Raw genomic sequence first — 24,194 nt, forward strand, 5'->3', positions numbered from 1 at the left:
CTGGTTATCAATCCCAGTACCTCTCGCATGCTAAGCGAGCGCTCTACCATCTGAGCTGCACTCCCGATGGAGAGTCCATTTTTATGCTCACAAGCTGATCGGTAACTACGTGACAAAACTTCTGCAGAAAGAGGTAAGCCGCGTCAACTGAGAACTGGTTTTCTCGCGTCAACGGCTGCCTGTATCGCGCCCTGTTTTGATTTATAAATCAAGCAAAGCATGACCTGCCACAGCAATGAATAAAAAAAGGTCTAGAGGTGCTGGGTATCGATCCCAGTACCTCTCGCATGCTAAGCGAGCGCTCTACCATCTAAGCTACATCTCCGAAGAGAGTCCATAGTTAAGCTCATAAGCTGATCGGAAATTACGTGTCGAATTTTGTGGAGAAAGAGGGAGGCTGCGTCAACTGAGAACTGTTTTTCTCGCGTCGACGGCTGCTTGTATCGCGCGCTGTTTTTTTTTGTAACTCAAGCAAAGCATGACCTGCCATAGCAATGAATAAAAATAGAGGTCTGGAGGTGCTAGGCATCGATCCCAGTACTTCTCGCATGCTAAGCGAGCGCTCTACAATCTGAGCTACACGTCCAATGGCGAGTCCATAGTTATGCTCACAAGCTGAGCGGTAATTACGTTGCGAATATTTTAGAGCAAGAGGGAAGCCGCGTCAACTGAGAACTGGTTTTCTCGCGTCGACGGCTGCTTGTAACGTGCGCTGTTTTGTTTTATAACTCAAGCAAAGCATGACCTGCCACAGCAATGAATAAAAAAAAGGTCTGTAGGTGCTGGGTATCGATCAGAGTACCTCTCGCGTGCTAAGCGAGCGCTCTACCATCTGAGCTACACTCCCGATGGAGAGTCCATAGTTATGCTCACAAGCTGATCGGTAATAACGTTGCGAATATTTTAGAGAAAGAGCGAAGCCGCGTCAACTGAGAACTGGTTTTATCGCGTCGACGGCTGCTTGTATCGCGCTCTGTTTTGATCTATAAATCCAACAAAGCATGACCTGCCACAGCAATGAATAAAAAAAGGTCTGTAGGTGCTTGGTATCAATCCCAGTACCTCTCGCATGCAAAGTGAGCGCTCTCCCATCTGAGCTACACGTCCGATGGCGAGTCCATAGTTATGCTCGCAAGCTGATCGGTAATTACGTGACGAATATTTTGGAGAAAGAGGGAAGCCGTGTCAATTGAGAACTGGTTTTCTCGCGTCGACGGCTGCTTGTATCGCGCGCAGTTTTGTTTTATAAATCAAGCAAAACATGACCTGCCACAGCAATGAATAAAAATGAAGGTCTGGAGGTGCTGGGTATCGATCCCAGTACCTCTCGCATGCTAAACGCGTGCTCTACCATCTGAGCTACACCCCCGATAGAGAGTCCATAGTTATGCTCACAAGCTGATCGGTAGATACGTGACGAATTTTGTGGAGAAAGGAGGAAGCCGCGTCCACTGAGAACTGATTTTCTCGCGTCGACGGCTGCTTGTATCGCGCTATGTTTTGATATATACATCCAACAAAGCATGACCTGCCATAGCAATGAATAAAAATAAAGGTCTGGAGGTGCTGGGTATCGATACAAGTACCTCTCGCATGCTTAGCGCGTGCTCTACCATCTGAGCTATACCCCCGATAGAGAGTCCATAGTTATCCTCACAAGGTGATTGGTAATTACGTGACGAAACTTCTGCAGAAAGAGGGAAGCCGCGTCAACTGAGAACTGATTTTCTCGCGTCGACGGCTGCTTGTATCGCGCTCTGTTTTGATCTATAAATCCAACAAAGCATGACCTGCCACAGCAATGAATAAAAATAAAGGTCTGGTGGTGCTGGGTATCAATCCCAGTACCTCTCACATGCTAAGCGAGCGCTCTATCATCTGAGCTTCACCCCCGATGGAGAGTCCATAGTTATCCTCACAAGGTGATCGGTAATTACGTGACGAAACTTCTGCAGAAAGAGGGAAGCCGCGTCAGCTGAGAACTGGTTTTCTCGCGTCAACGGCGGCTTGTATCGCGCGCTGTTTTGTTTTATAAATCAAGCAAAGCATGAGCTGCCACAGCAATGAATAAAAAAAGGTCTGGAGGTGCTGGGTATCGATCCCAGTACCTCTCGTATGCTAAACAAGCGCTCTTTCATCTGAGCTACACCCCCGATGGAGAGTCCATAGTTATGCTCACAAGGTGATCGGTAACTACGTGACGAAACTTCTGCAGAAAGAGGGAAGCCGCGTCAACTGAGAACTGGTTTTCTCGCATCGACGGCTGCTTGTAACGCACGCTGTTTTGTTTTTTAAATCAAGCAAAGCATGACCTGCCACAGCAATGAATAAAAACAAAGGTCTGGAGGTGCTGGGTATCGATCCCAGTACCTCTCGTATCCTAAGCAAGCGCTCTTTCATCTGAGTTACATCCCCGATGGAGAGTCCATAGTTATGCTCACAAGGTGATCGGTAACTACGTGACGAAACTTCTGCAGAAAGAGAGAAGCCGCGTCAACTGAGAACTGGTTTTCTCGCATCGACGGCTGCTTGTAACTACGTGACAAAACTTTTGCAGAAAGAGAGAAGCCGCGTCAACTGAGATATGGTTTTCTCTCGTCGACGGCTGCTTGTATCGCGCGCTGTTTTCTTTTATAAATCAAGCAAAGCGTGACCTGCCACAGCAATGAATAAAAAAAGGTCTGGAGGTGCTGGGTATCAATCCCAGTACCTCTCGCATGCTAAGCGAGCGCTCTACCATCTGAGCTACACCCCCGATGGAGAGTCCATTGTTATCCTCACAAGGTGATCGGTAATTACGTGACGAAACTTCTGCAGAAAGAGGGAAGCCGCGTCAGCTGAGAACTGGTTTTCTTGCATCGACGGCTGCTTGTAACGCGCGCTATTTTGTTTTTTAAATCAAGCAAAGCATGACCTGCCACAGCAATGAATAAAAACAAAGGTCTGGAGGTGCTGGGTATCGATCCCAGTACCTCTCGTATGCTAAGCAAGCGCTCTTTCATCTGAGCTACACCCTCGATGGAGAGTCCATAGTTATGCTCACAAGGTAATCGGTAACTACGTGACGAAACTTCTGCAGAAAGAGGGAAGCCACGTCAACTGAGAACTGGTTTTCTCGCGTCAACGGCTGCTTGTAACGCGCGCTGTTTTGTTTTATAACTCAAGCAAAGCATGACCTGCCACAGCAATGAATAAAAAAAAGGTCTGGAGGTGCTGGGTGTCGATCCCAGTACCTCTCGCATGCTAAGCGAGTGATCTTTCATCTGAGCTACACCCCCGATGGAGAGTCCATAGTTATGCTCACAAGGTGATCGGTAATTACGTGACGAAACTTCTGCAGAAAGAGGGAAGCCGCGTCAGCTGAGAACTGATTTTCTCGCGTCGACGGCTGCTTGTATCGCGGGCTGTTTTGTTTTATAAATCAAGTAAAGCATGACCTGCCATAGCAATGAATAAATATAAAGGTCCGGAGGTGCTGGGTGTCGAACCCAGTACCTCTCGCATGCTAAGCGAGCGCTCTACCATCTGAGCTACACCCCCGATGGAGAGTCCATGGTTATGCTCGCAAGCTGATCAGTAATTACGTGACGAATATTGTGGAGAAAGAGGGAAGCCGTGTCAATTGAGAACTGATATTCTCGCGTCGACGGCTGCTTGTATCGCGCTCTGTTTTGATCTATAAATCCAACTAAGCATGACCTGCCACAGCAATGAATAAAAATAAAGGTCTGGTGGTGCTGGGTATCAATCCCAGTACCTCTCGCATGCTAAGCGAGCGCTCTACCATCTGAGCTACACCCCCGATGGAGAGTCCATAGTTATCCTCACAAGGTTATCGGTAATTACGTGACGAAACTTCTGCAGAAAGAGGGAAGCCGCGTCAGCTGAGAACTGGTTTTCTCGCGTCAACGGCGGCTTGTATCGCGCGCTGTTTTGTTTTATAAATCAAGCAAAGCATGAGCTGCCACAGCAATGAATAAAAAAAAGGTCTGGAGGTGCTGGGTATCGATCCCAGTACCTCTCGTATGCTAAACAAGCGCTCTTTCATCTGAGCTACACCCCCGATGGAGAGTCCATAGTTATGCTCACAAGGTGATCGGTAACTACGTGACGAAACTTCTGCAGAAAGAGGGAAGCCGCGTCAACTGAGAACTGGTTTTCTCGCATCGACGGCTGCTTGTAACGCGCGCTGTTTTGTTTTTTAAATCAAGCAAAGCATGACCTGCCACAGCAATGAATAAAAACAAAGGTCTGGAGGTGCTGGGTATCGATCCCAGTACCTCTCGTATCCTAAGCAAGCGCTCTTTCATCTGAGTTACACCCCCGATGGAGAGTCCATAGTTATGCTCACAAGGTGATCGGTAACTACGAGACGAAACTTCTGCAGAAAGAGAGAAGCCGCGTCAACTGAGAACTGGTTTTCTTGCATCGACGGCTGCTTGTAACTACGTGACAAAACTTTTGCAGAAAGAGAGAAGCCGCGTCAACTGAGAACTGGTTTTCTTGCATCGACGGCTGCTTGTAACGCGCGCTATTTTGTTTTTTAAATCAAGCAAAGCATGACCTGCCACAGCAATGAATAAAAACAAAGGTCTGAAGGTGCTGGGTATCGATCCCAGTACCTCTCGTATGCTAAGCAAGCGCTCTTTCATCTGAGCTACACCCTCGATGGAGAGTCCATAGTTATGCTCACAAGGTAATCGGTAACTACGTGACGAAACTTCTGCAGAAAGAGGGAAGCCGCGTCAACTAGAACTGGTTTTCTCGCATCAACGGCTGCTTGCAACGCGCGCTGTTTTGTTTTTTAAATCAAGCAAAGCATGACCTGCCACAGCAATGAATAAAAACAAAGGTCTGGAGGTGCTGGGTATCGATCCCAGTACCTCTCGTATCCTAAGCAAGCGCTCTTTCATCTGAGCTACACCCCCGATGGAGAGTCCATAGTTATGCTCACAAGGTGATTGGTAACTACGTGACGAAACTTCTGCAGAAAGAGGGAAGCCGCGTCAACTGAGAACTGGTTTTCTCGCATCGACGGCTGCTTGTAACGCGCGCTGTTTTGTTTTTTAAATCAAGCAAAGCATGACCTGCCACAGCAATGAATAAAAACAAAGGTCTGGAGGTGCTGGGTATCGATCCCAGTACCTCTCGTATGCTAAGCAAGCGCTCTTTCATCTGAGCTACACCCTCGATGGAGAGTCCATAGTTATGCTCACAAGGTAATCGGTAACTACGTGACGAAACTTCTGCAGAAAGAGGGAAGCCACGTCAACTGAGAACTGGTTTTCTCGCGTCAACGGCTGCTTGTAACGCGCGCTGTTTTGTTTTATAACTCAAGCAAAGCATGACCTGCCACAGCAATGAATAAAAAAAGGTCTGGAGGTGCTGGGTGTCGATCCCAGTACCTCTCGCATGCTAAGCGAGTGATCTACCATCTGAGCTGCACTCCCAACGAAGAGTCGATAGTTATGCTCACAAGCTGATCGGTAACTACGTGACAAAACTTCTGCAGAAAGAGAGAAGCCGCGTAAACTGAGAACTGGTTTTCTCTCGTCGACGGCTGCTTGTATCGCGCGCTGTTTTGTTTTATAAATCAAGCAAAGCGTGACCTGCCACAGCAATGAATAAAAAAAGGTTTCGAGGTGCTGGGTATCAATCCCAGCACCTCTCGCATGCTAAGCGAGCGCTCTACCATCTGAGCTACACCCCCGATGGAGAGTCCATTGTTAACCTCACAAGGTGATCGGTAATTACGTGACGAAACTTCTGCAGAAAGAGGGAAGCCGCGTCAGCTGAGAACTGATTTTCTCGCGTCGACGGCTGCTTGTATCGCGGGCTGTTTTGTTTTATATATCAAGTAAAGCATGACCTGCCATACCAATGAATACATATAAAGGTCTGGAGGTGCTGGGTGTCGAACCCAGTACCTCTCGCATGCTAAGCGAGCGCTCTACCATCTGAGCTACACCCCCGATGGAGAGTCCATGGTTATGCTCGCAAGCTGATCAGTAATTACGTGACGAATATTGTGGAGAAAGAGGGAAGCCGTGTCAATTGAGAACTGATATTCTCGCGTCGACGGCTGCTTGTTTCGCGCTCTGTTTTGATCTATAAATCCAACAAAGCATGACCTGCCACAGCAATGAATAAAAATAAAGGTCTGGTGGTGCTGGGTATCAATCCCAGTACCTCTCGCATGCTAAGCGAGCGCTCTACCATCTGAGCTGCACCCCCGATGGAGAGTCCATGGTTATGCTCGCAAGCTGATCAGTAATTACGTGACGAATATTGTGGAGAAAGAGGGAAGCCGTGTCAATTGAGAACTGATATTCTCGCGTCGACGGCTGCTTGTTTCGCGCTCTGTTTTGATCTATAAATCCAACAAAGCATGACCTGCCACAGCAATGAATAAAAATAAAGGTCTGGTGGTGCTGGGTATCAATCCCAGTACCTCTCGCATGCTAAGCGAGCGCTCTACCATCTGAGCTGCACCCCCGATGGCGAGTCCATAGTTATGCTCGCAAGCTGATCGGTAATTACGTGACGAATATTTTGGAGAAAGAGGGAAGCCGTGTCAATTGAGAACTGGTTTTCTCGCGTCGACGGCTGCTTGTATCGCGCGCAGTTTTGTTTTATAAATCAAGCAAAACATGACCTGCCACAGCAATGAATAAAAATGAAGGTCTGGAGGTGCTGGGTATCGATCCCAGTACCTCTCGCATGCTAAACGCGTCCTCTACCATCTGAGCTACACCCCCGATAGAGAGTCCATAGTTATGCTCACAAGCTGATCGGTAGTTACGTGACGAATTTTGTGGAGAAAGGAGGAAGCCGCGTCAACTGAGAACTGATTTTCTCGCGTCGACGGCTGCTTGTATCGCGCTCTGTTTTGATATATACATCCAACAAAGCATGACCTGCCATAGCAATGAATAAAAATAAAGGTCTGGAGGTGCTGGGTATCGATACAAGTACCTCTCGCATGCTTAGCGCGTGCTCTACCATCTGAGCTACACCCCCGATAGAGAGTCCATAGTTATCCTCACAAGGTGATCGGTAATTACGTGACGAAACTTCTGCAGAAAGAGGGAAGCCGCGTCAACTGAGAACTGATTTTCTCGCGTCGACGGCTGCTTGTATCGCGCTCTATTTTGATCTATAAATCCAACAAAGCATGACCTGCCACAGCAATGAATAAAAATAAAGGTCTGGTGGTGCTGGGTATCAATCCCAGTACCTCTCGCATGCTAAGCGAGCGCTCTACCATCTGAGCTACACCCCCGATGGAGAGTCCATAGTTATCCTCACAAGGTGATCGGTAATTACGTGACGAAACTTCTGCAGAAAGAGGGAAGCCGCGTCAGCTGAGAACTGGTTTTCTCGCGTCAACGGCGGCTTGTATCGCGCGCTGTTTTGTTTTATAAATCAAGCAAAGCATGAGCTGCCACAGCAATGAATAAAAAAAGGTCTGGAGGTGCTGGGTATCGATCCCAGTACCTCTCGCATGCTAAGCGAGCGCTCTACCATCTGAGCTACACCCCCGATGGAGAGTCTATAGTTATGCTCACAAGCTGATCGGTAATAACGTTGCGAACATTTTAGAGAAAGAGCGAAGCCGCGTCAGCTCAGAACTGGTTTTCTCGCGTCGACGGCTGCTTGTATCGCGCGCTGTTTTGTTTTTTCAATCAAGCAAAGCAAGACCTGCCGCAGCAATGAATAAAAATAAAGGTCTGGAGGTGCTGGGTATCGATCCCAGTACCTCTCGTATGCTAAGCAAGCGCTCTTTCATCTGAGCTACACCCCCGATGGAGAGTCCATAGTTATGCTCACAAGGTGATCGGTAACTACGTGACGAAACTTCTGCAGAAAGAGGGAAGCCGCGTCAGCTGAGAACTGGTTTTCTCGCGTCGACGGCTGCTTTTAACGCGCGCTGTTTTGTTTTTTAAATCAAGCAAAGCATGACCTGTCACAGCAATGCATAAAAACAAAGGTCTGGAGGTGCTGGGTATCGATCCCAGTACCTCTCGTATGCTAAGCAAGCGCTCTTTCATCTGAGCTACACCCCCGATGGACAGTCCATAGTTATGCTCACAAGGTGATTGGTAACTACGTGACGGAACTTCTGCAGAAAGAGGGAAGCCGCGTCAACTGAGAACTGGTTTTCTCGCATCGACGGCTGCTTGTAACGCACGCTATTTTGTTTTTTAAATAAAGCAAAGCATGACCTGCCACAGCAATGAATAAAAACAAAAGTCTGGAGGTACTGGGTATCGATCCCAGTACCTCTCGTATGCTAAGCAAGCGCTCTTTCTTCTGAGCTACACCCTCGATGGAGAGTCCATAGTTATGCTCACAAGGTAATCGGTAACTACGTGACAAAACTTCTGCAGAAAGAGGGAAGCCGCGTCAACTGAGAACTGGTTTTCTCGCATCGACGGCTGCTTGTAACGCGCGCTGTTTTGTTTTTTAAATCAAGCAAAGCATGACCTGCCACAGCAATGAATAAAAACAAAGGTCTGGAGGTGCTGGGTATCGATCCCAGTACCTCTCGTATGCTAAGCAAGCGCTCTTTCATCTGAGCTACACCCTCGATGGAGAGTCCATAGTTATGCTCACAAGGTAATCGGTAACTACGTGACGAAACTTCTGCAGAAAGAGGGAAGCCGCGTCAGCTGAGAACTGATTTTCTCGCGTCGACGGCTGCTTGTATCGCGGGCTGTTTTGTTTTATAAATCAAGTAAAGCATGACCTGCCATAGCAATGAATAAATATAAAGGTCCGGAGGTGCTGGGTGTCGAACCCAGTACCTCTCGCATGCTAAGCGAGCGCTCTACCATCTGAGCTACACCCCCGATGGAGAGTCCATGGTTATGCTCGCAAGCTGATCAGTAATTACGTGACGAATATTGTGGAGAAAGAGGGAAGCCGTGTCAATTGAGAACTGATATTCTCGCGTCGACGGCTGCTTGTATCGCGCTCTGTTTTGATCTATAAATCCAACTAAGCATGACCTGCCACAGCAATGAATAAAAATAAAGGTCTGGTGGTGCTGGGTATCAATCCCAGTACCTCTCGCATGCTAAGCGAGCGCTCTACCATCTGAGCTACACCCCCGATGGAGAGTCCATAGTTATCCTCACAAGGTTATCGGTAATTACGTGACGAAACTTCTGCAGAAAGAGGGAAGCCGCGTCAGCTGAGAACTGGTTTTCTCGCGTCAACGGCGGCTTGTATCGCGCGCTGTTTTGTTTTATAAATCAAGCAAAGCATGAGCTGCCACAGCAATGAATAAAAAAAAGGTCTGGAGGTGCTGGGTATCGATCCCAGTACCTCTCGTATGCTAAACAAGCGCTCTTTCATCTGAGCTACACCCCCGATGGAGAGTCCATAGTTATGCTCACAAGGTGATCGGTAACTACGTGACGAAACTTCTGCAGAAAGAGGGAAGCCGCGTCAACTGAGAACTGGTTTTCTCGCATCGACGGCTGCTTGTAACGCGCGCTGTTTTGTTTTTTAAATCAAGCAAAGCATGACCTGCCACAGCAATGAATAAAAACAAAGGTCTGGAGGTGCTGGGTATCGATCCCAGTACCTCTCGTATCCTAAGCAAGCGCTCTTTCATCTGAGTTACACCCCCGATGGAGAGTCCATAGTTATGCTCACAAGGTGATCGGTAACTACGAGACGAAACTTCTGCAGAAAGAGAGAAGCCGCGTCAACTGAGAACTGGTTTTCTTGCATCGACGGCTGCTTGTAACTACGTGACAAAACTTTTGCAGAAAGAGAGAAGCCGCGTCAACTGAGAACTGGTTTTCTTGCATCGACGGCTGCTTGTAACGCGCGCTATTTTGTTTTTTAAATCAAGCAAAGCATGACCTGCCACAGCAATGAATAAAAACAAAGGTCTGAAGGTGCTGGGTATCGATCCCAGTACCTCTCGTATGCTAAGCAAGCGCTCTTTCATCTGAGCTACACCCTCGATGGAGAGTCCATAGTTATGCTCACAAGGTAATCGGTAACTACGTGACGAAACTTCTGCAGAAAGAGGGAAGCCGCGTCAACTAGAACTGGTTTTCTCGCATCAACGGCTGCTTGCAACGCGCGCTGTTTTGTTTTTTAAATCAAGCAAAGCATGACCTGCCACAGCAATGAATAAAAACAAAGGTCTGGAGGTGCTGGGTATCGATCCCAGTACCTCTCGTATCCTAAGCAAGCGCTCTTTCATCTGAGCTACACCCCCGATGGAGAGTCCATAGTTATGCTCACAAGGTGATTGGTAACTACGTGACGAAACTTCTGCAGAAAGAGGGAAGCCGCGTCAACTGAGAACTGGTTTTCTCGCATCGACGGCTGCTTGTAACGCGCGCTGTTTTGTTTTTTAAATCAAGCAAAGCATGACCTGCCACAGCAATGAATAAAAACAAAGGTCTGGAGGTGCTGGGTATCGATCCCAGTACCTCTCGTATGCTAAGCAAGCGCTCTTTCATCTGAGCTACACCCTCGATGGAGAGTCCATAGTTATGCTCACAAGGTAATCGGTAACTACGTGACGAAACTTCTGCAGAAAGAGGGAAGCCACGTCAACTGAGAACTGGTTTTCTCGCGTCAACGGCTGCTTGTAACGCGCGCTGTTTTGTTTTATAACTCAAGCAAAGCATGACCTGCCACAGCAATGAATAAAAAAAGGTCTGGAGGTGCTGGGTGTCGATCCCAGTACCTCTCGCATGCTAAGCGAGTGATCTACCATCTGAGCTGCACTCCCAACGAAGAGTCGATAGTTATGCTCACAAGCTGATCGGTAACTACGTGACAAAACTTCTGCAGAAAGAGAGAAGCCGCGTAAACTGAGAACTGGTTTTCTCTCGTCGACGGCTGCTTGTATCGCGCGCTGTTTTGTTTTATAAATCAAGCAAAGCGTGACCTGCCACAGCAATGAATAAAAAAAGGTTTCGAGGTGCTGGGTATCAATCCCAGCACCTCTCGCATGCTAAGCGAGCGCTCTACCATCTGAGCTACACCCCCGATGGAGAGTCCATTGTTAACCTCACAAGGTGATCGGTAATTACGTGACGAAACTTCTGCAGAAAGAGGGAAGCCGCGTCAGCTGAGAACTGATTTTCTCGCGTCGACGGCTGCTTGTATCGCGGGCTGTTTTGTTTTATATATCAAGTAAAGCATGACCTGCCATACCAATGAATACATATAAAGGTCTGGAGGTGCTGGGTGTCGAACCCAGTACCTCTCGCATGCTAAGCGAGCGCTCTACCATCTGAGCTACACCCCCGATGGAGAGTCCATGGTTATGCTCGCAAGCTGATCAGTAATTACGTGACGAATATTGTGGAGAAAGAGGGAAGCCGTGTCAATTGAGAACTGATATTCTCGCGTCGACGGCTGCTTGTTTCGCGCTCTGTTTTGATCTATAAATCCAACAAAGCATGACCTGCCACAGCAATGAATAAAAATAAAGGTCTGGTGGTGCTGGGTATCAATCCCAGTACCTCTCGCATGCTAAGCGAGCGCTCTACCATCTGAGCTGCACCCCCGATGGAGAGTCCATGGTTATGCTCGCAAGCTGATCAGTAATTACGTGACGAATATTGTGGAGAAAGAGGGAAGCCGTGTCAATTGAGAACTGATATTCTCGCGTCGACGGCTGCTTGTTTCGCGCTCTGTTTTGATCTATAAATCCAACAAAGCATGACCTGCCACAGCAATGAATAAAAATAAAGGTCTGGTGGTGCTGGGTATCAATCCCAGTACCTCTCGCATGCTAAGCGAGCGCTCTACCATCTGAGCTGCACCCCCGATGGCGAGTCCATAGTTATGCTCGCAAGCTGATCGGTAATTACGTGACGAATATTTTGGAGAAAGAGGGAAGCCGTGTCAATTGAGAACTGGTTTTCTCGCGTCGACGGCTGCTTGTATCGCGCGCAGTTTTGTTTTATAAATCAAGCAAAACATGACCTGCCACAGCAATGAATAAAAATGAAGGTCTGGAGGTGCTGGGTATCGATCCCAGTACCTCTCGCATGCTAAACGCGTCCTCTACCATCTGAGCTACACCCCCGATAGAGAGTCCATAGTTATGCTCACAAGCTGATCGGTAGTTACGTGACGAATTTTGTGGAGAAAGGAGGAAGCCGCGTCAACTGAGAACTGATTTTCTCGCGTCGACGGCTGCTTGTATCGCGCTCTGTTTTGATATATACATCCAACAAAGCATGACCTGCCATAGCAATGAATAAAAATAAAGGTCTGGAGGTGCTGGGTATCGATACAAGTACCTCTCGCATGCTTAGCGCGTGCTCTACCATCTGAGCTACACCCCCGATAGAGAGTCCATAGTTATCCTCACAAGGTGATCGGTAATTACGTGACGAAACTTCTGCAGAAAGAGGGAAGCCGCGTCAACTGAGAACTGATTTTCTCGCGTCGACGGCTGCTTGTATCGCGCTCTATTTTGATCTATAAATCCAACAAAGCATGACCTGCCACAGCAATGAATAAAAATAAAGGTCTGGTGGTGCTGGGTATCAATCCCAGTACCTCTCGCATGCTAAGCGAGCGCTCTACCATCTGAGCTACACCCCCGATGGAGAGTCCATAGTTATCCTCACAAGGTGATCGGTAATTACGTGACGAAACTTCTGCAGAAAGAGGGAAGCCGCGTCAGCTGAGAACTGGTTTTCTCGCGTCAACGGCGGCTTGTATCGCGCGCTGTTTTGTTTTATAAATCAAGCAAAGCATGAGCTGCCACAGCAATGAATAAAAAAAGGTCTGGAGGTGCTGGGTATCGATCCCAGTACCTCTCGCATGCTAAGCGAGCGCTCTACCATCTGAGCTACACCCCCGATGGAGAGTCTATAGTTATGCTCACAAGCTGATCGGTAATAACGTTGCGAACATTTTAGAGAAAGAGCGAAGCCGCGTCAGCTCAGAACTGGTTTTCTCGCGTCGACGGCTGCTTGTATCGCGCGCTGTTTTGTTTTTTCAATCAAGCAAAGCAAGACCTGCCGCAGCAATGAATAAAAATAAAGGTCTGGAGGTGCTGGGTATCGATCCCAGTACCTCTCGTATGCTAAGCAAGCGCTCTTTCATCTGAGCTACACCCCCGATGGAGAGTCCATAGTTATGCTCACAAGGTGATCGGTAACTACGTGACGAAACTTCTGCAGAAAGAGGGAAGCCGCGTCAGCTGAGAACTGGTTTTCTCGCGTCGACGGCTGCTTTTAACGCGCGCTGTTTTGTTTTTTAAATCAAGCAAAGCATGACCTGTCACAGCAATGCATAAAAACAAAGGTCTGGAGGTGCTGGGTATCGATCCCAGTACCTCTCGTATGCTAAGCAAGCGCTCTTTCATCTGAGCTACACCCCCGATGGACAGTCCATAGTTATGCTCACAAGGTGATTGGTAACTACGTGACGGAACTTCTGCAGAAAGAGGGAAGCCGCGTCAACTGAGAACTGGTTTTCTCGCATCGACGGCTGCTTGTAACGCACGCTATTTTGTTTTTTAAATAAAGCAAAGCATGACCTGCCACAGCAATGAATAAAAACAAAAGTCTGGAGGTACTGGGTATCGATCCCAGTACCTCTCGTATGCTAAGCAAGCGCTCTTTCTTCTGAGCTACACCCTCGATGGAGAGTCCATAGTTATGCTCACAAGGTAATCGGTAACTACGTGACAAAACTTCTGCAGAAAGAGGGAAGCCGCGTCAACTGAGAACTGGTTTTCTCGCATCGACGGCTGCTTGTAACGCGCGCTGTTTTGTTTTTTAAATCAAGCAAAGCATGACCTGCCACAGCAATGAATAAAAACAAAGGTCTGGAGGTGCTGGGTATCGATCCCAGTACCTCTCGTATGCTAAGCAAGCGCTCTTTCATCTGAGCTACACCCTCGATGGAGAGTCCATAGTTATGCTCACAAGGTAATCGGTAACTACGTGACGAAACTTCTGCAGAAAGAGGGAAGCCGCGTCAACTGAGAACTGGTTTTCTCGCATCGACGGCTGCTTGTAACGCGCGCTGTTTTGTTTTATAACTGAAGCAAAGCATGACCTGCCACAGCAATGCATAAAAACAAAGGTCTTGAGGTGCTGGGTATCGATCCCAGTACCTCTCGTATCCTAAGCAAGCGCTCTTTCATCTGAGCTACACCCCCGATGGAGTGTCCATAGTTATGCTCACAAGGTGATCGGTAACTACGTGACGAAACTTCTGCAGAAAGAGGGAAGCCGCGTCAACTGAGAACTGGTTTTTTCGCATCGACGGCTGCTTGTAACGCGCGCTGTTTTGTTTTTTAAATCAAGCAAAGCATGACCTGCCACAGCAATGAATAAAAACAAAGGTCTTGAGGTGCTGGGTATCGATCCCAGTACCTCTCGTATCCTAAGCAAGCGCTCTTTCATCTGAGCTACACCCCCGATGGAGTGTCCATAGTTATGCTCACAAGGTGATCGGTAACTACGTGACGAAACCTCTGCAGAAAGAGGGAAGCCGCGTCAACTGAGAACTGGTTTTCTCGCATCGATGGCTGCTTGTAACGCGCGCTGTTTTGTTTTTTAAATCAAGCAAAGCATGACCTGCCACAGCAATGAATAAAAACAAAGGTCTGGAGGTGCTGGGTATCGATCCCAGTACTTCTCGTATGCTAAGCAAGCGCTCTTTCATCTGAGCTACACCCCCGATGGACAGTCCATAGTTATGCTCACAAGGTAATCGGTAACTACGTGACGAAACTTCTGCAGAAAGAGGGAAGCCGCGTCAACTGAGAACTGGTTTTCTCGCATCGACGGCTGCTTGTAACGCGCGCTGTTTTGTTTTATAACTGAAGCAAAGCATGACCTGCCACAGCAATGCATAAAAACAAAGGTCTGGAGGTGCTGGGTATCAATCCCAGTACCTCTCGCATGCTAAGCGAGCGCTCTACAATCTGAGCTACACCCCCGATGGAGAGTCCATTGTTATCCTCACAAGGTGATCGGTAATTACGTGACGAAACTTCTGCAGAAAGAGGGAAGCCGCGTCAGCTGAGAACTGATTTTCTCGCGTCGACGGCTGCTTGTATCGCGCGCTGTTTTGTTTTATAAATCAAGCAAAGCGTGACCTGCCACAGCAATGAATAAAAATGAAGGTCTGGAGGTGCTGGGTATCGATCCCAGTACCTCTCGCATGCTAAGCGCGTGCTCTACCATCTGAGCTACACCCCCGATAGAGAGTCCATAGTTATGCTCACAAGCTGATCGGTAGTTACGTGACGAATTTCGTGGAGAAAGGGGGAAGCCGCGTCAACAACTGATTTTCTCGCGTCGACGGCTGCTTGTATCGCGCTCTGTTTTTATTTATAAATCCAACAAAGCATGACCTGCCACAGCAATGAATAAAAATAAAGATCTGGAGGTGCTGCGTATTGATTCCAGTACATCTCGCATGCTAAGCGAGTGCTCTACCATCTGAGCTACACCCCCGATGGAGAGTCCATAGTTATCCTCACGGGTGATCGGTAATTACGTGACGAAACTTCTGCAGAAAGAGGGAAGCCGCGTCAGCTGAGAACTGATTTTCTCGCGTCGACGGCTGCTTGTATCGCGCGCTATTTTGTTTTATAAATCAAGCAAAGCATGACCTGCCACAGCAATGAATAAAAATAAAGGTCTCGTGGTGCTGGGTATCGATCCCAGTACCTCTCACATGCTAAGCGAGCGCTCTACCCTCTGAGTTACCCCCCGATGGAGAGTCCATAGTTATGCTCACAAGCTGATCGGTAATTACGTGACGAATATTTTAGAGAAAAGGGGAAGCCACGTCAACTGAGAACTGGTTTTCTCGCGTCGACGGCTGCTTGTATCGCGCGCTGTTTGTTTTATAAATCAAGCGAAGCATGACCTGCCACAGCAATGAATAAAAAAAGGTCAGGAGGTGCTGGGTATCGATCCCAGTACCTCTCGCATGCTAAGCGAGAGCTCTACCACCTGAGTTACACCCCCGATAGAGAGGCCATAGTTATGCTCACAACCTCATCGGTAATTACGTGACGAATATTTTGGAGAAAGAGGGAAGCCGTGTCAACTGAGAACTGGTTTTCTCGCGTCGACGGCCCTTGTATCGCGCGCTGTTTTGTTTTATAAATCAAGCAAAGCATGACCTACCACAGCAATGAATAAAAAGGTCAGGAGGTGCTGGGTATCGATCCCAGTACCTCTCGCATGCTAAGCGAGTGCTCTACCACCTGAGCTATACCTCCGATAGAGAGGCCATAGTTATGCTCACAACCTCATCGGTAATTACGTGACGAATATTTTGGAGAAAGAGGGAAGCCGTGTCAACTGAGAACTGGTTTTCTCGCGTCGACGGCTGCTTGTATCGCGCGCTGTTTTGTTTTATAAATCAAGCAAAGCATGACCTGCCCCAGCAAAGAATAAAAAAAGGTCTGGAGGTGCTGGGTATCGATCCCAGTACCTCTCGCATGCTAAGCGAGCGCTGTTAGGTTTGGCCTGGGGATTCGTCTCTCAATCCCTTCGGCGCCCAGTCTGACGGACGCTGTCAAGTATTTGAGTGATTATCCAGACCAGGCGGCGGGCAGAGGTGAGTCCCGTCCTTCAAGTGCGGACCCTTTGGTCGTCCCTTCGAGCAGCAGCGTGACTGATGACCTCGTCGACTCGTCGGGCGACAGGAGGGCTGGCGTGGCCGGCGCCGGAGCTGACCGAGGAGCGGCGCTCCCTTTTGATCCCCATTCACCAAGCCGACCGGCCGACTGCCTATGCTCGTCATGCATTGTACGTGCTAGCCGGAGGAAGAGACGTCATGTCGCCAAGACGCCGTTAACCATTCGAGAGAGGCGAACAAAGACAGCGTCTTCCTGGAGGAGACTGACGGCCACCGCAGAACGCCCCGCTAATTGAGCGAACAAAATCGGCGGACCCTTTGAAGTATGCGGCCAGGATCGTGGGCACTCTCGACTAAAGGCACACACACGACGAGGAAGAGCCCTGCTGGCGCCACCACAGTGCAGTGTTCACGTGGACCTTGCATGCTCGCCCCCCCTCACCTGTGTGTGCGTGATTGGTGTTCGACTCGGAGCCCGACAGGGCATAAAACGACGCGGAGAGTGCTGGACATTGGGCTCTGAACTATTTAACGTTCAACCACCACGCTCGTGGTTTGTGAAACCACTATCCATTCTTTTCTGTAAATATGTGTAAATAATGTCATAAACCCCTGTTATGTTTCTCGTATCCTCTTGTCAGCGTTCAGTTCCTCCTTCCGGATGCCATCACCGGCAACATCTTCCTTCCCAAATCTTACAACTGGTGGCAGCGGTGGGATGGACTTCACGACATGGTGCTGTGCTGTGGTGAGTGCTTGGTCTTTGCTTTGACTTTCCAGGCTTCATGTCTTGAGTGTGAGTTGATTAGAAGCTGGATTTTGTGTGAGTTACGGAGATTACCTATTTGTGTGTTAGAGGGATCCCCTACATTTGTGTGAGATGCAGGACCAAAGTACAACGGCAATCATGGAGGTGAAGACACTGCTAAAAGATGGTCTTTTGTACATTTGTGAAGACCTTGGTATTAAGATTAAGGAAGGAATGGGCAGGTCAGAAATTTTAGAGCTAATTTTGAAAAGCGCCAGTGAGGTGGATATTGGATACGCGTTAAAAGCTTTAGAAAGGTTGGAGGAACGAAAACGAGAAAAAGAAAGAAAAGAAAAGGAAATAAGGGATAGAAAAGAGCGTGATCGAGCACGCGCCTTGGTGCTCGAACATTTGGGACAGTAAAACGAGGCAATGAGACGGAAAATTCAGCAATCCGTAAGTGTAGCGCACGAGAAGTGCGACGATCAAATAAGTGAGGTGCAGCCCAGAGCTTTTGAGAAGGCTAGCACGTTTGAGGACAGCAGCAGGTTCGATGAAGAACCAAATCTGAGAGCTGCTAAAGAGGCTGCGCTGCGTAGAGAGGCCGACGAAGGCCAGAGCGAGTGCGACGAGGTGCTGTGCCAGTTGAATGCTAGCGAAACAGCTAGGATAGCGTTAGACAATCTGGCACAGACCTCAACTGTGTTTGTCGCAACGGTGGATCTTGCAAACAGTGTGGAAGTACGCAAGGACACCGAAGAAAGCTCAGAAGCAGCGAAAGTAGGTAGCGGGGATATCAGTGCAGTAGCAGACAGCTCTCAGCCATGCGAGCTAGAGTGTTTGAGGGAAAGCAGCTGCACTGTTCCTAAGAGCGTCAAGCTGTCCGCCGATCTAGAGTGTGAAATAGGTGGGTTTTTCGAAAATCATCTAGACGGAGCGGCGTCGACAGCTGACGAGTGAAGTGAGAGTGTTAGCGACCTTGAGCTGCGAGCGGTAGGCTCAGAGACGAGTCGCAGGAAGCGACGCAGACGAAAGAGACGTCGGAGAGCCGCGAGTGAGACAGACAGCTCTACGCGTGTGAAGAAAGGTTCGAAGCCTATTAGCGCAGCAAGCAGAACTAGGAATTTTGCGTCGGCATCAAAGTTCATTTGTATGCGTCTGAACTGCCGGACGAAAGAAAAGGGACCAGCGGGTTCATCGCAAATGAAATCAAACGGGAGGCGCCAGGTTAGGTGGGTGCGTGAGTACAAAGTTAAGACAGGTGAATCGGCGCGACATGGCAACAGTGCTAGGAAATGGAACTGCCAAAGTAATGTGGCAGGTAGTGCAGAAGCACCATTGAGCTGTAGAACAACCGATGACGCCACCCGAAGCGAACCTCCTAGTAGTGGGGTAAATGGTCGCAAACGTTGCCGCAAGAAAGCGGAACGACTAAGGAATATAAAAGGCGGCATTCGGCCGGGCGAACGAGCCCAGGGTTAGTCATCGGCCAGTTCAACAACAAGGTCTTTGTGTCGTGCAGTAAGGCACAAGCTGCGAACTGGTAGTGTACAGCGCGAGTCCTCCCGACGGTATGCGCGGTGGAGATTTAGAGCTTTTCACGGAAAAGAGTGTCGACGTGGTCCTAGAAGAAAGATCACAATAGCTGAACACCGCTCGGCTAGATCAAATAGGACACCGTCACTCTTTCCCCTGCATTGCTCGGGTTCCCTCCACCGGATTGACAGAGGTCGGCCAAAATCGCATATGAGGCGTAACGCTGCCGTTCAGCGGGTAGCACGTGCCCATGGTTGCCTCGGGCGTCCTCGCAATCCGGCAAGACCACGACCGCCGCCTGTGCGATTGAGATGAGGGACAGCTTTAAGCTGGAGAGAGTGACAAGGGAATTTTTTTAGAAGCATGTTTGTTTGCTTATTTTTGGTTTAAAAGTAATGTTCCTTTGTCATCTCCCCAGCTAGTTCGTGTAGCAGCAGGTTTTCCCTTCTAGACTTTTTAAAAGCATTGTAAGCGTTTTTAGTTGAGTTACTGGGAAATAGCCTACGATTAGGGGTGCGATTGGTGTGCTGACGCTCTTTGGATGAGAGTATGATGTCGTGCCAGGGCGCACAGGAATGTGCGTTCTTTAAAAACATGGGCTGACATGAAACTACATCCAGCAAATGAGCGTGTTAGTACACGAGTTGCATTTCCCTTTGTTATTTTAGTATGTGCTCAGGGATCAGGTGAATTCTTTCGCTGAGCGTTATGTTATATCGAACGTTGAGATTAGAGGTGCGTTTTAAGGATTTACACAGTTCGATATCTTGAGAAAATTTACGTTCAGATGAGGGTTTGAGGATACCTAGGTGAGAGAGATATCACCTATGGTGAGGTGCGTGTTGGTATGCTAGCGCTCTTTGGATGAAAGTACGATGTCGTGCTAGAGCGCACAGCATAGTCATGTGCGTTCTTTAAAAACATGGGCTGACATGAAACTACATCCAGCAAATGAGCGTGTTAGTACACCAGGTTTACTTCATTTTGTTGTGTTAGTGATTGCTTATAAGGATTATATGATTACTTGAGCTGAGAGCATGGCGTTAACCAAATTTTGAGGCTAGACATACAGTTCTAGGATTTATAGGACGCAGTTTGATCTGCTGCGAGTAAGTTTTCATTGGCGTCAGGGCGTCCTACAAGTAGACACACACGACTATGTTAAGTATTAGAGAATGAAGAATGCGCACAATTAGCTTTCGTGGGTTCGGGCTGCCTTTGCCTGTAATTTAGGTAGTTGTGTTTCTTGATGTTAGTCATGAAATTAAATGTCAGTTACAACTTAGTAGTGCGGGTGGTAGGAGAAAGCTAGTTTTGTAAAATTGGAATTACGGTTATATGGGGCCAAATTGTGTTTGCCTTTGTGTGCTTTTCTCACACGGCAATTTGTTCCATCTTTAGTAAGCATCTCCACATCCATGATTGTTGTAACTTTGGTGGCACAAAATTGTTTCAAAATTTCAGCGTACAGGTTTCTCTTTTGTTTGTGTTTCGAGAAGCCTGGAGGGTTGTAAGCGGGTCCAATGTGCTTGACTGCAGCATGGTATTATGTTGTGTGGTTCGCCTTGCTGTTGTCAGTGATTGTGAGCTGGATTGGGAGTTGGTTTCGAGTTCGCAGCTGGAGAGAGAAAAGCCAGGCCATCGTCCTCGTCACCACCCACTCTCTTCGTGCCCAGCGGTTGGGAGCGCTGGCCAGCCGAGATTTTGCGGGCGGCGGAGGAGCTGTTAGGTTTGGCCTGGGTATTCGTCTCTCAATCCCTTCGGCGCCCAGTCTGACGGACGCTGTTAAGTATTTGAGTGATTATCCAGACCAGGCGGCGGGCAGAGGCGAGTCCCGTCCTTCAAGTGCGGACCCTTTGGTCGTCCCTTCGGGCAGCACGTGACTGATGACCTCGTCGACTCGTCGGGCGACAGGAGGGCTGGCGTGGCCGGCGCCGGAGCTGACCGAGGAGCGGCGCTCCCTTTTGATCCCCATTCACCAAGCCGACCAGCCGACTGCCTATGCTCGTCATGCATTGTACGTGCTAGCCGGAGGACGAGACGTCGTGTCGCCAAGACGCCCTTAACCATTCCAGAGAGGCTAACAAAGACAGCCTCTTCCTGGAGGAGACTGACGGCCACCGCAGATCGCCCCGCTAATTGAGCGAACAAAATCGGCGGACCCTTTGAAGTATGCGGCCAGGATCGTGGGCACTCTCGACTAAAGGGAGACACACGACTAGGAAGTGCCCTGCTGGCGCCACCACAGTGCAGTGTTCACGTGGACCTTGCATACTCGCCCCCCCTTTCCTGTGTGTGCGTGATTGGTGTTCGACTCGGAGAGGAGGAGCCCGACAGGGCATAAAACGACGCGGAGAGTGTGGACATTGGGCTCTGAACTATGTAACAATCAACCACCATGCTCGTGGTTTGTGAAACCACTATCCCTTCTTTTCTGTAAATATGTGTAAAAAATGTCATAAACCCCTGTTATGTTTCTCGTATCCTCTTGTCAGCGTTCAGTTCATCCTTCCGGATGCCATCACCGGCAACATCTTCCTTCCCACATCTTACAGCGCTCTACCATCTGAGCTACACCCCCGATAGAGAGGCCATAGTTATGCTCACAAGCTGATCGGTAATTACGTGACGAATATCTTGGAGAAAGAGGGAAGCCGTGTCAATCGAGAACTGGTTTTCTCGCGTTGATGGCTGCTTGTATCGCGCGCTGTTTCGTTTTATAGATCAAGCAAAACATGACCTGCCACAGCAATGAATAAAAAAAAGGTCTGGAGGTGCTGCGTATTGATCCCAGTACATCTCACATGCTAAGCGAGCGCTCTACCATCTGAGCTACACCCCCGATCGAGAGTCCATAGTTATCCTCATGGGTGATCGGAAATTACGTGACGAAGCTTCTGCAGAAACAGGGAAGTCGCGTCAACTGAGAACTGGTTTTCTCGCATCGACGGCTGCTTGTATCGTGCGCTGTTTTGTTTTATAAATCAAATAAAGAATGACCTGCCATAGCAATGAATAAAAATAAAGGTCTGGAGGTGCTGGGTATCAATCCCAGTACCTCTCGCATGCTAAGCGCGTGCACTACCATCTGAGCTACACCCCCGATAGAGAGTCCATAGTTATGCTCACAAGCTGATTGGTAATTACGTGACGAATATTTTGGAGAAAGAGGGAAGCCACGTCAACTGAGAACTGATTTTCTCGCGTCGACGGCTGCTTGTATCGCGCGCTGTTTTGTTTTATAAATCATGCAAAGCATGACCTGCCACAGCAATGAATAAAAATAAAGGTCTGGAGGTGCTGGGTATCGATCCCAGTACCTCTCGCATGCTATGCGAGCGCTCTACCCTCTGAGCTACCCCCCGATGGAGAGTCCATAGTTATGCTCACAAGCTGATTGGTAATTACGTGACGAATATTTTGGAGAAAGAGGGAAGCCACGTCAACTGAGAACTGGTTTTCTCGCGTCGACGGCTGCTTGTATCGCGCGCTGTTGTGTTTTATAAATCAAGCAAAGCATGACCTGCCACAGCAATGATAAAAAAGGTCAGGAGGTGCTGGGTATCGATCCCAGTACCTCTCGCAGGCTAAGCGAGTGCTCTACCACCTGAGCTACACCCCCGATAGAGAGGCCATTGTTATGCTCAAGGGCTGATCGGTAATTACGTGACGAATATTTTGGACAAAGAGGGAAGCCGTGTCAATTGAGAACTGGTTTTCTCGCGTCGACGGCTGCTTGTATCGCGCGCTGTTTTGTTTTATAAATCAAGCAAAGCATAACCTGCCACAGCAATGAATAAAAAAAGGTCTGGAGGTGCTGGGTATCGATCCCAGTACCTCTCGCATGCTAAGCGAGCGCTCTACCACCTGAGCTACACTCCCGAAGAGAGGCTATAGTTATGCTCGCAACCTCATCGGTAATTACGTGACGGAAATTTTGGAGACAGAGGGAAGCCGTGTCAACTGAGAAATGGTTTTCTCGCGTCGATGGCTGCTTGCATCGCGCGCTGTTTTGTGTTATAAATCAAGCGAAGCATGACCTGCCATAGCAATGAATAAAAAGAGGTCAGGAGGTGCTGGGTATCGATCCCAGTACCTCTCGCATGCTAAGCGAGTGCTCTACCACCTTTGCTACACCCCCGATAGAGAGGCCATAGTTATGCTCACAACCTCATCAGTAATTACGTGACGAATTTTTTGGAGAAAGAGGGAAGCCGTGTCCATTGAGAACTGGTTTTCTCGCGTCGATGGCTGCTTGTATCGCGCGCTGTTTTGTGTTATAAATCAAGCGAAGCATGACCTGCCATAGCAATGAATAAAAAGAGGTCAGGAGGTGCTGGGGATCGATCCCAGTACCTCTCGCATGCTAAGCGAGTGCTCTACCACCTGAGCTACACCCCCGATAGAGAGGCCATAGCTATGCTCACAACCTCATCGGTAATTACGTGACGAATATTTTGGAGAAAGAGGGAAGCCGTGTCAACTGAGAACTGGTTTTCTCGCGTCGATGGCTGCTTGTATCGCGCGCTGTTTTGTGTTATAAATCAAGCGAAACATGACCTGCCATAGCAATGAATAAAAAGAGGTCAGGAGGTGCTGGGTATCGATCCCAGTACCTCTCGCATGCTAAGCGAGTGCTCTACCACCTGAGCTACACCCCCGATAGAGAGGCCATAGCTATGCTCACAACCTCATCGGTAATTACGTGACGAATATTTTGGAGAAAGAGGGAAGCCGTGTCAATTGAGAACTGGTTTTCTCGCGTCGACGGCTGCTTGTATCGCGCGCTGTTTTGTTTTATAAATCAAGCAAAGCATGACCTGCCACAGCAATGAATAAAAAAAGGTCTGGAGGTGCTGGGTATCGATCCCAGTACCTCTCGCATGCTAAGCGAGCGCTCTACCACCTGAGCTACACCCCCGAAGAGAGGCTATAGTTATGCTCACAACCTCATCGGTAATTACGTGACGGAAATTTTGGATACAGAGGGAAGCCGTGTCAACTGAGAAATGGTTTTCTCGCGTCGATGACTGCTTGTATCGGGCGCTGTTTTGTGTTATAAATCAAGCGAAGCATGACCTGCCATAGAAATGAATAAAAAGAGGTCAGGAGGTGCTGGGTATCGATCCCAGTACCTCTCGCAACATAAGCGAGTGCTCTACCACCTGAGCTACACCCCCGATAGAGAGGCCATAGTTATGCTCACAACCTAATCGGTAATTACGTGACGAATATTTTGGAGAAAGAGGGAAGCCGTGTCAACTGAGAACTGGTTTTCTCGCGTCGACAGCTGCTTGTATCG

General features: G+C 48.6%; 20 non-coding genes across 20 annotated transcripts; all 20 read right to left on the reverse strand.

Moving 5' to 3' along the window:
• Window positions 1-252: 252 nt before the first annotated feature.
• Window positions 253-325, reverse strand: TRNAA-AGC (transfer RNA alanine (anticodon AGC)). The gene has a single exon. It is a non-coding gene; the product is annotated as a tRNA-Ala (tRNA).
• A 2,357-nt stretch (window positions 326-2,682) lies between these two features.
• Window positions 2,683-2,755, reverse strand: TRNAA-AGC (transfer RNA alanine (anticodon AGC)). The gene has a single exon. It is a non-coding gene; the product is annotated as a tRNA-Ala (tRNA).
• A 712-nt stretch (window positions 2,756-3,467) lies between these two features.
• TRNAA-AGC (transfer RNA alanine (anticodon AGC)) lies at window positions 3,468-3,540 on the reverse strand. The gene has a single exon. It is a non-coding gene; the product is annotated as a tRNA-Ala (tRNA).
• Window positions 3,541-3,729: 189 nt separating this feature from the next.
• On the reverse strand, window positions 3,730-3,802 carry TRNAA-AGC (transfer RNA alanine (anticodon AGC)). The gene has a single exon. It is a non-coding gene; the product is annotated as a tRNA-Ala (tRNA).
• A 2,097-nt stretch (window positions 3,803-5,899) lies between these two features.
• Window positions 5,900-5,972, reverse strand: TRNAA-AGC (transfer RNA alanine (anticodon AGC)). The gene has a single exon. It is a non-coding gene; the product is annotated as a tRNA-Ala (tRNA).
• Window positions 5,973-7,209: 1,237 nt separating this feature from the next.
• On the reverse strand, window positions 7,210-7,282 carry TRNAA-AGC (transfer RNA alanine (anticodon AGC)). The gene has a single exon. It is a non-coding gene; the product is annotated as a tRNA-Ala (tRNA).
• Window positions 7,283-7,469: 187 nt separating this feature from the next.
• On the reverse strand, window positions 7,470-7,542 carry TRNAA-AGC (transfer RNA alanine (anticodon AGC)). The gene has a single exon. It is a non-coding gene; the product is annotated as a tRNA-Ala (tRNA).
• Window positions 7,543-8,779: 1,237 nt separating this feature from the next.
• TRNAA-AGC (transfer RNA alanine (anticodon AGC)) lies at window positions 8,780-8,852 on the reverse strand. Its single transcript has one exon. It is a non-coding gene; the product is annotated as a tRNA-Ala (tRNA).
• A 189-nt stretch (window positions 8,853-9,041) lies between these two features.
• TRNAA-AGC (transfer RNA alanine (anticodon AGC)) lies at window positions 9,042-9,114 on the reverse strand. Its single transcript has one exon. It is a non-coding gene; the product is annotated as a tRNA-Ala (tRNA).
• A 2,097-nt stretch (window positions 9,115-11,211) lies between these two features.
• On the reverse strand, window positions 11,212-11,284 carry TRNAA-AGC (transfer RNA alanine (anticodon AGC)). The gene has a single exon. It is a non-coding gene; the product is annotated as a tRNA-Ala (tRNA).
• Window positions 11,285-12,521: 1,237 nt separating this feature from the next.
• TRNAA-AGC (transfer RNA alanine (anticodon AGC)) lies at window positions 12,522-12,594 on the reverse strand. The gene has a single exon. It is a non-coding gene; the product is annotated as a tRNA-Ala (tRNA).
• A 187-nt stretch (window positions 12,595-12,781) lies between these two features.
• TRNAA-AGC (transfer RNA alanine (anticodon AGC)) lies at window positions 12,782-12,854 on the reverse strand. Its single transcript has one exon. It is a non-coding gene; the product is annotated as a tRNA-Ala (tRNA).
• A 2,285-nt stretch (window positions 12,855-15,139) lies between these two features.
• TRNAA-AGC (transfer RNA alanine (anticodon AGC)) lies at window positions 15,140-15,212 on the reverse strand. Its single transcript has one exon. It is a non-coding gene; the product is annotated as a tRNA-Ala (tRNA).
• A 961-nt stretch (window positions 15,213-16,173) lies between these two features.
• Window positions 16,174-16,246, reverse strand: TRNAA-AGC (transfer RNA alanine (anticodon AGC)). The gene has a single exon. It is a non-coding gene; the product is annotated as a tRNA-Ala (tRNA).
• A 6,195-nt stretch (window positions 16,247-22,441) lies between these two features.
• Window positions 22,442-22,514, reverse strand: TRNAA-AGC (transfer RNA alanine (anticodon AGC)). The gene has a single exon. It is a non-coding gene; the product is annotated as a tRNA-Ala (tRNA).
• Window positions 22,515-22,701: 187 nt separating this feature from the next.
• On the reverse strand, window positions 22,702-22,774 carry TRNAA-AGC (transfer RNA alanine (anticodon AGC)). The gene has a single exon. It is a non-coding gene; the product is annotated as a tRNA-Ala (tRNA).
• Window positions 22,775-23,220: 446 nt separating this feature from the next.
• Window positions 23,221-23,293, reverse strand: TRNAA-AGC (transfer RNA alanine (anticodon AGC)). Its single transcript has one exon. It is a non-coding gene; the product is annotated as a tRNA-Ala (tRNA).
• A 187-nt stretch (window positions 23,294-23,480) lies between these two features.
• Window positions 23,481-23,553, reverse strand: TRNAA-AGC (transfer RNA alanine (anticodon AGC)). The gene has a single exon. It is a non-coding gene; the product is annotated as a tRNA-Ala (tRNA).
• A 187-nt stretch (window positions 23,554-23,740) lies between these two features.
• On the reverse strand, window positions 23,741-23,813 carry TRNAA-AGC (transfer RNA alanine (anticodon AGC)). Its single transcript has one exon. It is a non-coding gene; the product is annotated as a tRNA-Ala (tRNA).
• Window positions 23,814-23,999: 186 nt separating this feature from the next.
• On the reverse strand, window positions 24,000-24,072 carry TRNAH-AUG (transfer RNA histidin (anticodon AUG)). The gene has a single exon. It is a non-coding gene; the product is annotated as a tRNA-His (tRNA).
• Between the last annotated feature and the right edge of the window lie 122 nt (window positions 24,073-24,194).

The sequence above is a fragment of the Rhipicephalus microplus genome, chromosome X (genome assembly GCF_043290135.1).
Source record: "Rhipicephalus microplus isolate Deutch F79 chromosome X, USDA_Rmic, whole genome shotgun sequence".
NCBI classification, from domain to species: Eukaryota; Metazoa; Arthropoda; class Arachnida; order Ixodida; family Ixodidae; genus Rhipicephalus; species Rhipicephalus microplus.